Consider the following 13,616-nt stretch of genomic DNA (forward strand, 5'->3'; position numbering starts at 1 on the left):
AAATTGATTGTAGATGGTTGAATAAATACTAGAAACTAAGAGGGAACAAGTCAAGACCAGCATGGAGAGAAATAATCCTCACTCACCCGTCAGTCAGGAATGTTGGCTGTCTCCCAAGCACTAGATCCGGGGTCGCTTACCGAGCATTGCCAATTTAACCTTGTGGCGATCAAATGAGGACTCTCAAGTCGCGAACTTGCTTTGTGACTGTAAAGACGTCCGCGGTTGCAATTCAAATAACCATAGTTTCAAACTCCATCTACCCTCCATTGCACTCAGGTTTCTTCTTTATTGTTAACAATTACTTGCCATTGTGGGTTTGATGGCAGACCCGATTTTTTGCATTAAGAGGAGAAAGTGATTGAGGAGTATGTGGAAATGAACCAAAATGGGAACGTCTCGCCGTCCGTGGTTTGGAAGGTATGGAAGGCGGTAGTGAGGGGGGGAGGTCATATCATTCAAGACAAAGGTGGTTAGCGAGGAGCGTTAGGAAGGGCAGCGTGGATCGGGGAAATGTTGGCGGGCGATGGAATATATCTGATGCACACGGAAGCGGGACATGTAGTGAGGAGGAAGGAGTTGCAGGTGAAGTTTGATCTTCTATCGAAAGGGAGGGCGGTTCAGCAATGGAGGCCCGAAAGGGATTGGCTATGAGTATGGTGAGCAAGCCATTGGATTGCTGACGGGCCATTTCCATCGGCAGGCAGCAGCGAGGGAGGTGGGAGGGAGTATTTCTGCATCTGAATGTGAACTGGTTCGTGGATTTAGAAGAATGTTGAGAATATTTTTGTGGCATTTGGGCACTTTGGATTTGAAGCGAGGGGAGTATCGAACTTATATTTGATAATAAATGTAAAATCCTCTCTTTAGTTGATGCGAAGTGGAAACGTTAACTCCGTTTCTCTCTCCACTGATGATGCCAGACCGGCTGAGTTTTCCCTGAAGTTTCTGTTTTTGTGTGTTGAAATTTAATGGGTTTGCTTTAACCCATATGTTTCTGGACCCTGAGGATAATTCCTGCATTTTCAGAATCCAGCAGTAACTCCAGTTGTATTGTGATTTCTGTCGGTGCATTATCGCCCTGTCATCAAATACAGAAAGAAAATGCACAGAGTCCAACAGCAAATTGCGAATTTAAATCAAATCAAATGGCATTTCCTCATTCAACAAAGTGGTGCTATCAAAACTTTCCGATAGCAACCTTAACAAAGCAATTGGCTCATTTCGCGTTTGGATTTCGTCAGGTTCTGAATGAAAGAATACTTATTATGAACACAATAATGTTCAGAATTGTATTATGTGTGTCTGCCTGCTCCTCCCGAATAAAAAAATACCTTCCGCGTCAAATCACCGAAGCAGCTTTTGCGCTCATGTAGTCGTGGCCGAGTGGTTAAGGCGATGGAGTAGAAATCCATTGGGGTCTCCCCGCGCAGGTTCGAACCCTGCCGATTACGTACTCCCTTTTTCTCATTCAGGTTCAAGTTTCACCACGTTCTTTGGAACGAATGGTGTCTGATGCGAAATGGTATCCCACACTTTGCAAAAAGACGAGTTGTTTTTCCCAACAGAGTGCGCTCTATTGGAAAAGTCGGGACACAGTTCAACATGTGTTATTATTCAGTGATTGGAAAAGTACACAGCGCTTTCTGGATAAGAATTTTACAATGGAACATATGCTATTAATGAGTGAACGGAGATGTACATTCAGCTTGCTGATGAAGACTTCGGCCATGGGCAAGCGTTATTGACCAGGGAAGGGAGAAGTAAAATGCCTGAATCATGCGAGGAACAATTCAAATTTTCAATTTTGTCCAGGGATTGGCTATGGTGAATGCAGAAAAGCCAGTGTTTCGAAACAAACCTGTTGGACATTAACCTGGTGTTGTAAGACATCTTACTGTGCTCACCACAGTCCAACACCGGCATCTCCAAATCATGGCTATCTCAAAACTAAGACAATGTGAATGCTTTTTGGATAGTGTATATCGCAAATATATTGTAGATGGTTGAATAAATACTAGAAACTAAGAGGGAACAAGCATGGAGAGAAATAAGCCTCACTCACCCGTCAGTCAGGAATGTTGGCTTTCTCCCAAGCACCAGAACCGGGCTCGCTTACCGAGCATTGCCAATTTCACCTTGTGGCGATCAAATGAGGACTCTCAAGTCGCGAACTTGCTTTGTGACTGTAAAGACGTCCGCGGTTGCAATTCAAATAACCATATTTTCAAACTCCATCTACCCTCCATTGAACTTAGGCTTCTTCTTTTTTGTTAACAATGACTTGCCATTGTGGGTTTGATGGCAGACACGATTTTTTGCATTAAGAGGAGAAAGTGATTGAGGAGTATGTGGAAATGAAACAAAATGGGAACGTCTCGCCGTCCGTGGTTTGGAAGGTATGGAAGGCGGGAGTGAGGGGAGGTCATTTCATTCAAGACAAAGGTAGGTAGCGAGGCGCGGGAGGGAGGGCAGCGTTGATCGGGGAGATGTTGGCGGGCGATGGAATATATCTGATTCACACGGAAGAGGGACATGTAGTGAGGAGGAAGGAGTTGCCGGTGAAGTTTGATCTTCTATCGGAAGAGAGGGCGGTTCAGCAATGGAGGCCCGCAAGGGATTGGCTATGAATATGGTGAGAAAGCCATTGGATTGCTGGCGGGTCATTTCCATCGGCAGGCAACAGCGAGGGAGGTGGGGCGGAGTATTTCTGCATCTGAATGTGAACTGGTTCGTGGATTCAGAAGAATGTTCAGAATATTTTTGTGACATTTGGGCATTTTGGATCTGAAGCGAGGGGAGTATCGAACTGATATTTGATAATAAATGTAAAATCCTCTCTTTAGTTGATGCGGAGTGGAAATGTTAACTCCGTTTCTCTCTCCACTGATGATGCCAGACCGGCTGAGTTTTCCCTGAAGTTTCTGTTTTTGTGTGTTGAAATTTAATGCATTTGCTTTAACCCAGATGTTTCTGGACCCTGAGGATAATTCCTGCATTTTCAGAATCCAGCACTAACTCCAGTTTGTATTTTGATTTCTGTCGGTGCATTATCGCCCTGTCAACAAATAATGAAAGAAAATGCACAGAGCCCAACAGCAAATTGCGAATTTAAATTAAATCAAATGACATTTCCTAATTCAACAAAGTGGTGCTATCAAAACTTTCCTATAGCAACCTTAACAAAGCTATTGGCTCATCTCGGGTTTGGATTTCGTCAGGTTCTGAATGAAAGAATATTTATTGCGAACTCAATAATGTTGAGAATTGTATTATGTGTGTCTGCCTGCTACTACCGAATAATAAAATGCCTTCCGCGTCAAATCACCGAACAGCATCTGCTCTCGTGTAGTCGTGGCCGAGTGGTTAAGGCGATGGGCTAGAAATCCACTGGGGTCTCCCCGAGCAGGTTCGAACCCTGCCGACTACGTATGTTCTTTTTCTCATTCAGGTTCAAGTTTCACCACGTTCTTTGTAACGAATGGTGTCTGATGCGAAATGGTATCCCACACTTTGCAAAAAGACGAGTTGTTTTTCCCAACAGAGTGCGCTCTATTTGAAAAGTCGGGACACAGTTCAACATGTGTTATTATTCAGTGATTGGAAAAGTTCACAACGCTTTCTGGATAAGAATTATACAATGGAACATATGCCATTAATTAGTGAACGGAGATGTACATTCAACTTGCTGATGAAGAGTTTGGCCATGGGCAAGCGTTATTGACTAGGGAGGGGAGAAGTAAAAGCCTGAATCATGCGAGCAACTATTCCAATTTTCGATTTTGTCCAGGGAATGGCTATGGTGAATGCAGAAAAGCTAGTGGTTCGAAACATACCTGTTGGACGTTAACCTGGTGTTGTCAGACATCGTACTGTGCTCACCACAGTCCAACACCGGCATCTCTAAATCATGGCTATCTCCAAACTAAGACAATGTGAATGATTTTTGGATAGTGTATATCGCAAATTGATTGTAGATGGTTGAATAAATACTAGAAACTAAGAGGGAACAAGCATGGAGAGAAATAAGCCTCACTCACCCGTCAGTCAGGAATGTTGGGTGTCTCCCAAGCACGAGATCCGGGTTCGCTTACCGAGCATTGCCAATTTAACCTTGTGGCGATCAAATGAGGACTCTCAAGTCGCGAACGTCCGCGGGTGCAATTCAAATAACCATAGTTTCAAACTCCATCTACCTTCCATTGAACTCAGGTTTCTTCTTTATTGTTAACAATTACTTGCCATTGTGGGTTTGATGGCAGACCCAATTTTTTGCATTAAGAGGAGAAAGTGATTGAGGAGTATGTGGAAATGAACCAAAATGGGAACGTCTCGCCGTCCGTGGTTTGGAAGGTATGGAAGGCGGTAGTGAGGGGGGAGGTCATTTCATTCAAGACAAAGGTGGTTAGCGAGGCGCGTTAGGAATGGCAGCGTGGATCAGGGAGATGTTGGCGGGCGATGGAATATATCTGATGCACACGGAAGCGGCACATTTAGTGAGGAGGAAGGAGTTGCAGGTGAAGTTTGATCTTCTATCGAAAGGGAGGGCTGTTCAGCAATGGAGGCCCGCAAGGGATTGGCTATGAGTATGGTGAACAAGCCATTGGATGGCTGGCTGGTCATTTCCATCGGCAGGCAGCAGCGATGGAGGTGGAAGGGAGTATTTCTGCATCTGAATGTGAACTGGTTCGTGGATTTAGAAGAATGTTGATAATATTTTTGTGACATTTGGGCATTTTGGATCTGAAGCGCGGGGAGTATCGAACTTATATTTGATAATAAATGTAAAATCCTCCCTTTAGTTGATGCGGAGTGGAAACGTTAACTCCGTTTCTCTCTCCACTGATGATGCCAGACCGGCTGAGTTTCCCCTGAAGTTTCTGTTTTTGTGAGTTGAAATCTAATGGATTTGCTTTAACCCAGATGTTTCTGGACCCTGAGGAAAATTCCTGCATTTTCAGAATCCAGCACTAACTCCAGTTTGTATTGTGATTTCTGTCGGTGCATTATCGCCCTGTCAACAAATACAGAAAGAAAATGCACAGAGTCCAACAGCAAATTGCGAATTTAAATCAAATCAAATGGCATTTCCTAATTCAACAAAGCGGTGCTATCAAAACATTCTTATAGCAACCTTAACAAAGCTATTGGCTCATCTCGGGTTTGGATTTCGTCAGGTTCTGAATGAAAGAATACTTATTATGAACACAATAATGTTCAGAATTGTATTATGAGTGTCTGCCTGCTCCTCCCGAATAAAAAAATACCTTCCGCGTCAAATCACCGAAGCAACTTTTGCGCTCATGTAGTCGTGGCCGAGTGGTTAAGGCGATGGAGTAGAAATCCATTGGGGTCTCCCCGCGCAGGTTCGAGCCCTGCCGATGACGTATTCCCTTTTTCTCATTCAGGTTCAAGTTTCACCACGTTCTTTGGAACGAATGGTGTCTGATGCGAAATGGTATCCCACACTTTGCAAAAAGACGAGTTGTTTTTCCCAACAGAGTGCGCTTTATTTGAAAAGTCGGGACACAGTTAAACATGTGTTATTATTCAGTGATTGGAAAAGTACACAGCGCTTTCTGGATAAGAATTTTACAATGGAACATATGCTATTAATGAGTGAACGGAGATGTACATTCAGCTTGCTGATGAAGACTTCGGCCATGGGCAAGCGTTATTGACCAGGCAGGGGAGAAGTAAAATGCCTGAATCATGCGAGGAACAATTCAAATTTTCAATTTTGTCCAGGGATTGGCTATGGTGAATGCAGAAAAGCCAGTGTTTCGAAACAAACCTGTTGGACATTAACCTGGTGTTGTAAGACATCTTACTGTGCTCACCACAGTCCAACACCGGCATCTCCAAATCATGGCTATCTCCAAACTAAGACAATGTGAATGCTTTTTGGATAGTGTATATCGCAATATATATTTAGATGGTTGAATAATTACTAGAAATTAAGAGGGAACAAGTCAAGACCAGCATGGAGAGAAATAATCCTCACTCACCCGTCAGTCAGGAATATTGGCTGTCTCCCAAGCACTGGATCCGGGTTCTGTTACCGAGCATTGCCAATTTAACCTTAGGGCGATCAAATGAGGACTCTCAAGTCGCGAACGTTGCTTTGTGACTCGAAAGACGTCCGTGGGTGCAATTCAAATAACCATAGTTTCAAACTCAACCTACCTTCCATTGAACTCCGGCTTCTTCTTTATTGTTCAAAATGACTTGCCATTGTGGGTTTGATTGCAGACCCGATTTTTTGCATTAAGATGGGGAAAGTGATTGAGGAGTATGTGGAAATGAACCAAAATGGGAACGTCTCGCCGTCCGTGGTTTGCAAGGTATGGAAGGCGGGAGTGAGGGGAGGTAATTTCATTCAAGGCAAAGGTAGGTAGCGAGGCGCGGAAGGGAGGGCAGCGTTGATCGGGGAGATGTTGGCGGGCGATGGAATATATCTGATGCACACGGAAGAGGGACATGTAGTGAGGAGGAAAGAGTTGCCGGTGAAGTTTGATCTTCTATCGAAAGGGAGGGCGGTTCAGCAATGGAGGCCCGCAAGGGATTGGCTGTGAATATGGTGAGATAGCCATTGGATTGCTGGCGGGTCATTTCCATCGACAGGCAGCAGCGAGGGAGGTGGGAGGGAGTATTTCTGCATCTGAATGTGAACTGGTTCGTGGATTTAGAAGAATGTTCAGAATATTTTTGTGACATTTGGGCATTTTTGATCTGAAGCGAGGGGAGTATCGAACTGATATTTGATAATAAATGTAAAATCCTCTCTTTAGTTGATGCGGAGTGGAAACGTTAACTCCGTTTCTCTCTCCACTGATGATGCCAGACCGGCTGAGTTTTCCCTGAAGTTTCTGTTTTTGTGTGTTGAAATTTAATGGATTTGCTTGAACACATATGTTTCTGGACCCTGAGGATAAGACCTGCATTTTCAGAATCCAGCACTAACTCCAGTTTGTATTTTGATTTCTGTCGGTGCATTATCGCCCTGTCAACAAATAATGAAAGAAAATGCACAGAGTCCAACAGCAAATTGCGAATTTAAATCAAATCAAATGGCATTTCCTAATTCAACAAAGCGGTGCTATCAAAACATTCTTATAGCAACCTTAACAAAGCTATTGGCTCATCTCGGGTTTGGATTTCGTCAGGTTCTGAATGAAAGAATACTTATTATGAACACAATAATGTTCAGAATTGTATTATGAGTGTCTGCCTGCTCCTCCCGAATAAAAAAATACCTTCCGCGTCAAATCACCGAAGCAACTTTTGCGCTCATGTAGTCGTGGCCGAGTGGTTAAGGCGATGGAGTAGAAATCCATTGGGGTCTCCCCGCGCAGGTTCGAGCCCTGCCGATGACGTATTCCCTTTTTCTCATTCAGGTTCAAGTTTCACCACGTTCTTTGGAACGAATGGTGTCTGATGCGAAATGGTATCCCACACTTTGCAAAAAGACGAGTTGTTTTTCCCAACAGAGTGCGCTTTATTTGAAAAGTCGGGACACAGTTAAACATGTGTTATTATTCAGTGATTGGAAAAGTACACAGCGCTTTCTGGATAAGAATTTTACAATGGAACATATGCTATTAATGAGTGAACGGAGATGTACATTCAGCTTGCTGATGAAGACTTCGGCCATGGGCAAGCGTTATTGACCAGGCAGGGGAGAAGTAAAATGCCTGAATCATGCGAGGAACAATTCAAATTTTCAATTTTGTCCAGGGATTGGCTATGGTGAATGCAGAAAAGCCAGTGTTTCGAAACAAACCTGTTGGACATTAACCTGGTGTTGTAAGACATCTTACTGTGCTCACCACAGTCCAACACCGGCATCTCCAAATCATGGCTATCTCCAAACTAAGACAATGTGAATGCTTTTTGGATAGTGTATATCGCAATATATATTTAGATGGTTGAATAATTACTAGAAATTAAGAGGGAACAAGTCAAGACCAGCATGGAGAGAAATAATCCTCACTCACCCGTCAGTCAGGAATATTGGCTGTCTCCCAAGCACTGGATCCGGGTTCTGTTACCGAGCATTGCCAATTTAACCTTAGGGCGATCAAATGAGGACTCTCAAGTCGCGAACGTTGCTTTGTGACTCGAAAGACGTCCGTGGGTGCAATTCAAATAACCATAGTTTCAAACTCAACCTACCTTCCATTGAACTCCGGCTTCTTCTTTATTGTTCAAAATGACTTGCCATTGTGGGTTTGATTGCAGACCCGATTTTTTGCATTAAGATGGGGAAAGTGATTGAGGAGTATGTGGAAATGAACCAAAATGGGAACGTCTCGCCGTCCGTGGTTTGCAAGGTATGGAAGGCGGGAGTGAGGGGAGGTAATTTCATTCAAGGCAAAGGTAGGTAGCGAGGCGCGGAAGGGAGGGCAGCGTTGATCGGGGAGATGTTGGCGGGCGATGGAATATATCTGATGCACACGGAAGAGGGACATGTAGTGAGGAGGAAAGAGTTGCCGGTGAAGTTTGATCTTCTATCGAAAGGGAGGGCGGTTCAGCAATGGAGGCCCGCAAGGGATTGGCTGTGAATATGGTGAGATAGCCATTGGATTGCTGGCGGGTCATTTCCATCGACAGGCAGCAGCGAGGGAGGTGGGAGGGAGTATTTCTGCATCTGAATGTGAACTGGTTCGTGGATTTAGAAGAATGTTCAGAATATTTTTGTGACATTTGGGCATTTTTGATCTGAAGCGAGGGGAGTATCGAACTGATATTTGATAATAAATGTAAAATCCTCTCTTTAGTTGATGCGGAGTGGAAACGTTAACTCCGTTTCTCTCTCCACTGATGATGCCAGACCGGCTGAGTTTTCCCTGAAGTTTCTGTTTTTGTGTGTTGAAATTTAATGGATTTGCTTGAACACATATGTTTCTGGACCCTGAGGATAAGACCTGCATTTTCAGAATCCAGCACTAACTCCAGTTTGTATTTTGATTTCTGTCGGTGCATTATCGCCCTGTCAACAAATAATGAAAGAAAATGCACAGAGTCCAACAGCAAATTGCGATTTTAAATCAAATCAAATGGCATTTCCTAATTCAACAAAGCGGTGCTATCAAAACTTTCCTATAGCAACCTTAACAAAGCTATTGGCTCATCTCGGGTTTGGATTTCGTCAGGTTCTGAATGAAAGAATATTTATTGCGAACTCAATAATGTTGAGAATTGTATTATGTGTGTCTGCCTGCTACGACCGAATAAAAAAATGCCTTGCGCGTCAAATCACCGAACAGCATCTAGTCTCGTGTAGTCGTGGCCGAGTGGTTAAGGCGATGGACTAGAAATCCATTGGGGTCTCCCCACGCATGTTCGAACCCTGCCGACTACGTATGTTCTTTTTCGCATTCAAACGAATGGTGTCTGATGCGAAATGGTATCCCACACTTTGCAAAAAGACGAGTTGTTTTTCCCAACAGAGTGCGCTCTATTTGAAAAGTCGGGACACAGTTCAACATGTGTTATTATTCAGTGATTGGAAAAGTTCACAACGCTTTCTGGATAAGAATTATACAATGGAACATATGCCATTAATTAGTGAACGGAGATGTACATTCAGCTTGCTGATGACGAGTTAGGCCATGGGCAAGCGTTATTGACTAGGGAGGGGAGAAGTAAAAGCCTGAATCATGCGAGCAACTATTCCAATTTTCGATTTTGTCCAGGGAATGGCTATGGTGAATGCAGAAAAGCTAGTGGTTCGAAACATACCTGTTGGACGTTAACCTGGTGTTGTCAGACATCGTACTGTGCTCACCACAGTCCAACACCGGCATCTCTAAATCATGGCTATCTCCAAACTAAGACAATGTGAATGATTTTTGGATAGTGTATATCGCAAATTGATTGTAGATGGTTGAATAAATACTAGAAACTAAGAGGGAACAAGCATGGAGAGAAATAAGCCTCACTCACCCGTCAGTCAGGAATGTTGGCTGTCTCCCATGCACGAGATCCGGGTTCGCTTACCGAGCATTGCCAATTTAACCTTGTGGCGATCAAATGAGGACTCTCAAGTCGCGAACGTCCGCGGGTGCAATTCAAATAACCATAGTTTCAAACTCCATCTACCTTCCATTGCACTCAGGATTCTTCTTTATTGTTAACAATTACTTGCCATTGTGGGTTTGATGGCAGACCCGATTTTTTGCATTAAGAGGAGAAAGTGATTGAGGAGTATGTGGAAATGAACCAAAATGGGAACGTCTCGCCGTCCGTGGTTTGGAAGGTATGGAAGGCGGTAGTGAGGGGGGAGGTCAATTCATTCAAGACAAAGGTGGTTAGCGAGGCGCGTTAGGAAGGGCAGCGTGGATCGGGGAAATGTTGGCGGGCGATGGAATATATCTGATGCACACGGAAGCGGGACATGTAGTGAGGCGGAAGGAGTTGCAGGTGAAGTTTGATCTTCTATCGAAAGGGAGGGCGGTTCAGCAATGGAGGCCCGCAAGGGATTGGCTGTGAGTATGGTGAACAAGCCATTGGATTGCTGGCGGGTCATTTCCATCGGCAGGCAGCAGCGAGGGAGGTGGGAGGGAGTATTTCTGCATCTGAATGTGAACTGGTTCGTGGATTTAGAAGAATGTTGAGAATATTTTTGTGACATTTGGGCATTTTGGGTCTGAAGCGCAGGGAGTATCGAACTGATATTTGATAATAAATGTAAAATCCTCCCTTTCGTTGATGTGGATTGGAAACGTTAACTCCGTTTCTCTCTCCACTGATGATGCCAGACCGGCTGAGTGTTCCCTGAAGTTTCTGTTTTTGTGAGTTGATATTTAATGGATTTGATTTAACCCAGATGTTTCAGGACCCTGAGGATAATTCCTGCATTTTCAGAATCCAGCAGTAACTCTAGTTTGTATTGTGATTTCTGTCGGTGCATTATCGCCCTGTCAACAAATACAGAAAGAAAATGCACAGAGTCCAACAGCAAATTGCGAATTTAAATCACATCAAATGGCATTTCCTAATTCAACAAAGCGGTGCTATCAAAACTTTCCTATAGCAACTTTAACAAAGCTATTGGCTCATCTCGGGTTTGGATTTCGTCAGGTTCTGATGAAAGAATACTTATTATGAACACAATAATGTTCAGAATTGTATTATGTGTGTCTGCCTGCTCCTACCGAATAAAAAAATACCTTCCGCAGCAAATCACCGAACCAGCTTTTCTGCTCATGTAGTCGTGGCCGAGTGGTTAAGGCGATGGTCTAGAAATTTCCCCGCGGTGGTTCGAACCCTGCCGATTACGTATGTTCTTTTTCTCATTCAGGTTCAAGTTTCACCACGTTCTTTGGAACGAATGGTGTCTGATGCGAAATGGTATCCCACACTTTGCAAAAAGACGAGTTGTTTTTCCCAACAGAGTGCGCTCTATTTGAAAAGTCGGGACACAGTTCAACATGTGTTATTATTCAGTGATTGGAAAAGTACACAGCGCTTTCTGGATAAGAATTTTACAATGGAACATATGCTATTAATTAGTGAACAGAGATGTACATTCAGCTTGCTGATGAAGACTTAGGCCATGGGCAAGCGTTATTGACCAGGGAGGGGAGAAGTAAAATGCCTGGATCATGCGAGCAACAATTCCAATTTTCACTTTTGTCCAGGGATTGGCTATGGTGAATGCAGAAAAGCTAGTGTTTCGAAACATACCTGTTGGACGTTAACCTGGTGTTGTAAGACATCTTACTGTGCTCACCACAGTCCAACACCGGCATCTCCAAATCATGGCTATCTCCAAACTAAGACAATGCGAATGCTTTTTGGATAGTGTATATCGCAAATATATTGTAGATGGTTGAATAAATACTAGAAATTAAGAGGGAACAAGTCAAGACCAGCATGGAGAGAAATAATCCTCACTCACCCGTCAGTCAGGAATATTGGCTGTCTCCCAAGCACTGGATCCGGGTTCTGTTACCGAGCATTGCCAATTTAACCTTATGGCGATCAAATGAGAACTCTCAAGTCGCGAACGTTGCTTTGTGACTCTAAAGACGTCCGTGGGTGCAATTCAAATAACCATAGTTTCAAACTCCACCTACCTTCCATTGAACTCAGGCTTCTTCTTTATTGTTAACAATGACTTGCCATTGTGGGTTTGATGGCAGACCCGATTTTTTGCATTAAGATGGGGAAAGTGATTGAGGAGTATGTGGAAATGAACCAAAATGGGAACGTCTCGCCGTCCGTGGTTTGGAAGGTATGGAAGGCGGTAGTGAGGGGGGGAGGTCATTTCATTCAAGACAAAGGTAGGTAGCGAGGCGCGGGAGGGAGGGCAGCGTTGATCGGGGAGATGTTGGCGGGCGATGGAATATATCTGAAGCACACGGAAGAGGGTCATGTAGTGAGGAGGAAGGAGTTGCCGGTGAACTTTAATCTTCCATCGGAAGAGAGGGCGGTTCAGCAATGGAGGCCCGCAAGGAATTGGCTATGAATATGGCGAGAAAGCCATTGGATTGCTGGCGGGTCATTTCCATCGGCAGGCAGCAGCGAGGGAGGTGGGAGGGAGTATTTCTGCATCTGAATGTGAACTGGTTCGTGGGTTTAGAAGAATGTTCAGAATATTTTTGTGACATTTGGGCATTTTGGATCTGAAGCGAGGGGAGTATCGCACTGATATTTGAGAATAAATGTAAAATCCTCTCTTTTGTTGATGCGAAGTGGAAACGTTAACTCCGTTTCTCTCTCCACTGATGATGCCAGACCGGCTGATTTTCCCCTGAAGTTTCTGTTTTTGTGAGTTGAAATGTAATGGATTTGCTTCAACCCAGATGTTTCTGGACCCTGAGGATAATTCCTGCATTTTCAGAATCCAGCACTAACTCCAGTTTGTATTGTGATTTCTGTCGGTGCATTATCGCCCTGTCAACAAATACAGAAAGAAAATGCACAGAGTCCAACAGCAAATTGCGATATTAAATCAAATCAAATGGCATTTCCTAATTCAACAAAGCGGTGCTATCAAAACTTTCCTATAGCAACCTTAACAAAGCTATTGGCTCATCTCGGGTTTGGATTTCGTCAGGTTCTGAATGAAAGAATATTTATTGCGAACTCAATAATGTTGAGAATTGTATTTTGTGTGTCTGCCTGCTACTACCGAATAAAAAAATACCTTCCGCGTCAAATTACCGAATAGCATCTGCTCTCGTGTAGTCGTGGCCGAGTGGTTAAGGCGATGGACTAAAAATCCATTGTGGTTTCCACGCGCAGGTTCGAACCCTGCCGACTACGTATGTTCTTTTTCTCATTCAGGTTCAAGTTTCACCACGTTCTTTGGAACGAATGGTGTCTGATGCGAAATGGTATCCCACACTTTGCAAAAAGACCAGTTGTTTCTCCCAACAGAGTGCGCTCTATTTGAAAAGTCGGGACACAGTTCGACATGTGTTATTATTCAGTGATTGGAAAAGTTCACAACGCTTTCTGGATAAGAATTATACAATGGAACATATGCCATTAATTAGTGAACGGAGATGTACAGACAGCTTGCTGAAGAAGAGTTACGCCATGGGCAAGCGTTATTGACGAGGGAGGGGAGAAGTAAAAGCCTGAATCATGCGAGCAACAATTCC

General features: G+C 43.8%; 6 non-coding genes across 6 annotated transcripts; all 6 read left to right on the top strand.

The window, feature by feature from the left end:
- Positions 1-1,372: 1,372 nt before the first annotated feature.
- trnas-aga (transfer RNA serine (anticodon AGA)) lies at positions 1,373-1,454 on the top strand. Its single transcript has one exon. It is a non-coding gene; the product is annotated as a tRNA-Ser (tRNA).
- A 1,894-nt stretch (positions 1,455-3,348) lies between these two features.
- Positions 3,349-3,430, top strand: trnas-aga (transfer RNA serine (anticodon AGA)). The gene has a single exon. It is a non-coding gene; the product is annotated as a tRNA-Ser (tRNA).
- A 1,875-nt stretch (positions 3,431-5,305) lies between these two features.
- On the top strand, positions 5,306-5,387 carry trnas-aga (transfer RNA serine (anticodon AGA)). The gene has a single exon. It is a non-coding gene; the product is annotated as a tRNA-Ser (tRNA).
- A 1,907-nt stretch (positions 5,388-7,294) lies between these two features.
- trnas-aga (transfer RNA serine (anticodon AGA)) lies at positions 7,295-7,376 on the top strand. The gene has a single exon. It is a non-coding gene; the product is annotated as a tRNA-Ser (tRNA).
- A 1,906-nt stretch (positions 7,377-9,282) lies between these two features.
- trnas-aga (transfer RNA serine (anticodon AGA)) lies at positions 9,283-9,364 on the top strand. The gene has a single exon. It is a non-coding gene; the product is annotated as a tRNA-Ser (tRNA).
- A 3,829-nt stretch (positions 9,365-13,193) lies between these two features.
- Positions 13,194-13,275, top strand: trnaf-aaa (transfer RNA phenylalanine (anticodon AAA)). The gene has a single exon. It is a non-coding gene; the product is annotated as a tRNA-Phe (tRNA).
- The last annotated feature ends 341 nt before the right edge of the window (positions 13,276-13,616 follow it).

Source organism: Scyliorhinus torazame, chromosome 4, assembly GCF_047496885.1.
Source record: "Scyliorhinus torazame isolate Kashiwa2021f chromosome 4, sScyTor2.1, whole genome shotgun sequence".
NCBI classification, from domain to species: domain Eukaryota; kingdom Metazoa; phylum Chordata; class Chondrichthyes; order Carcharhiniformes; family Scyliorhinidae; genus Scyliorhinus; species Scyliorhinus torazame.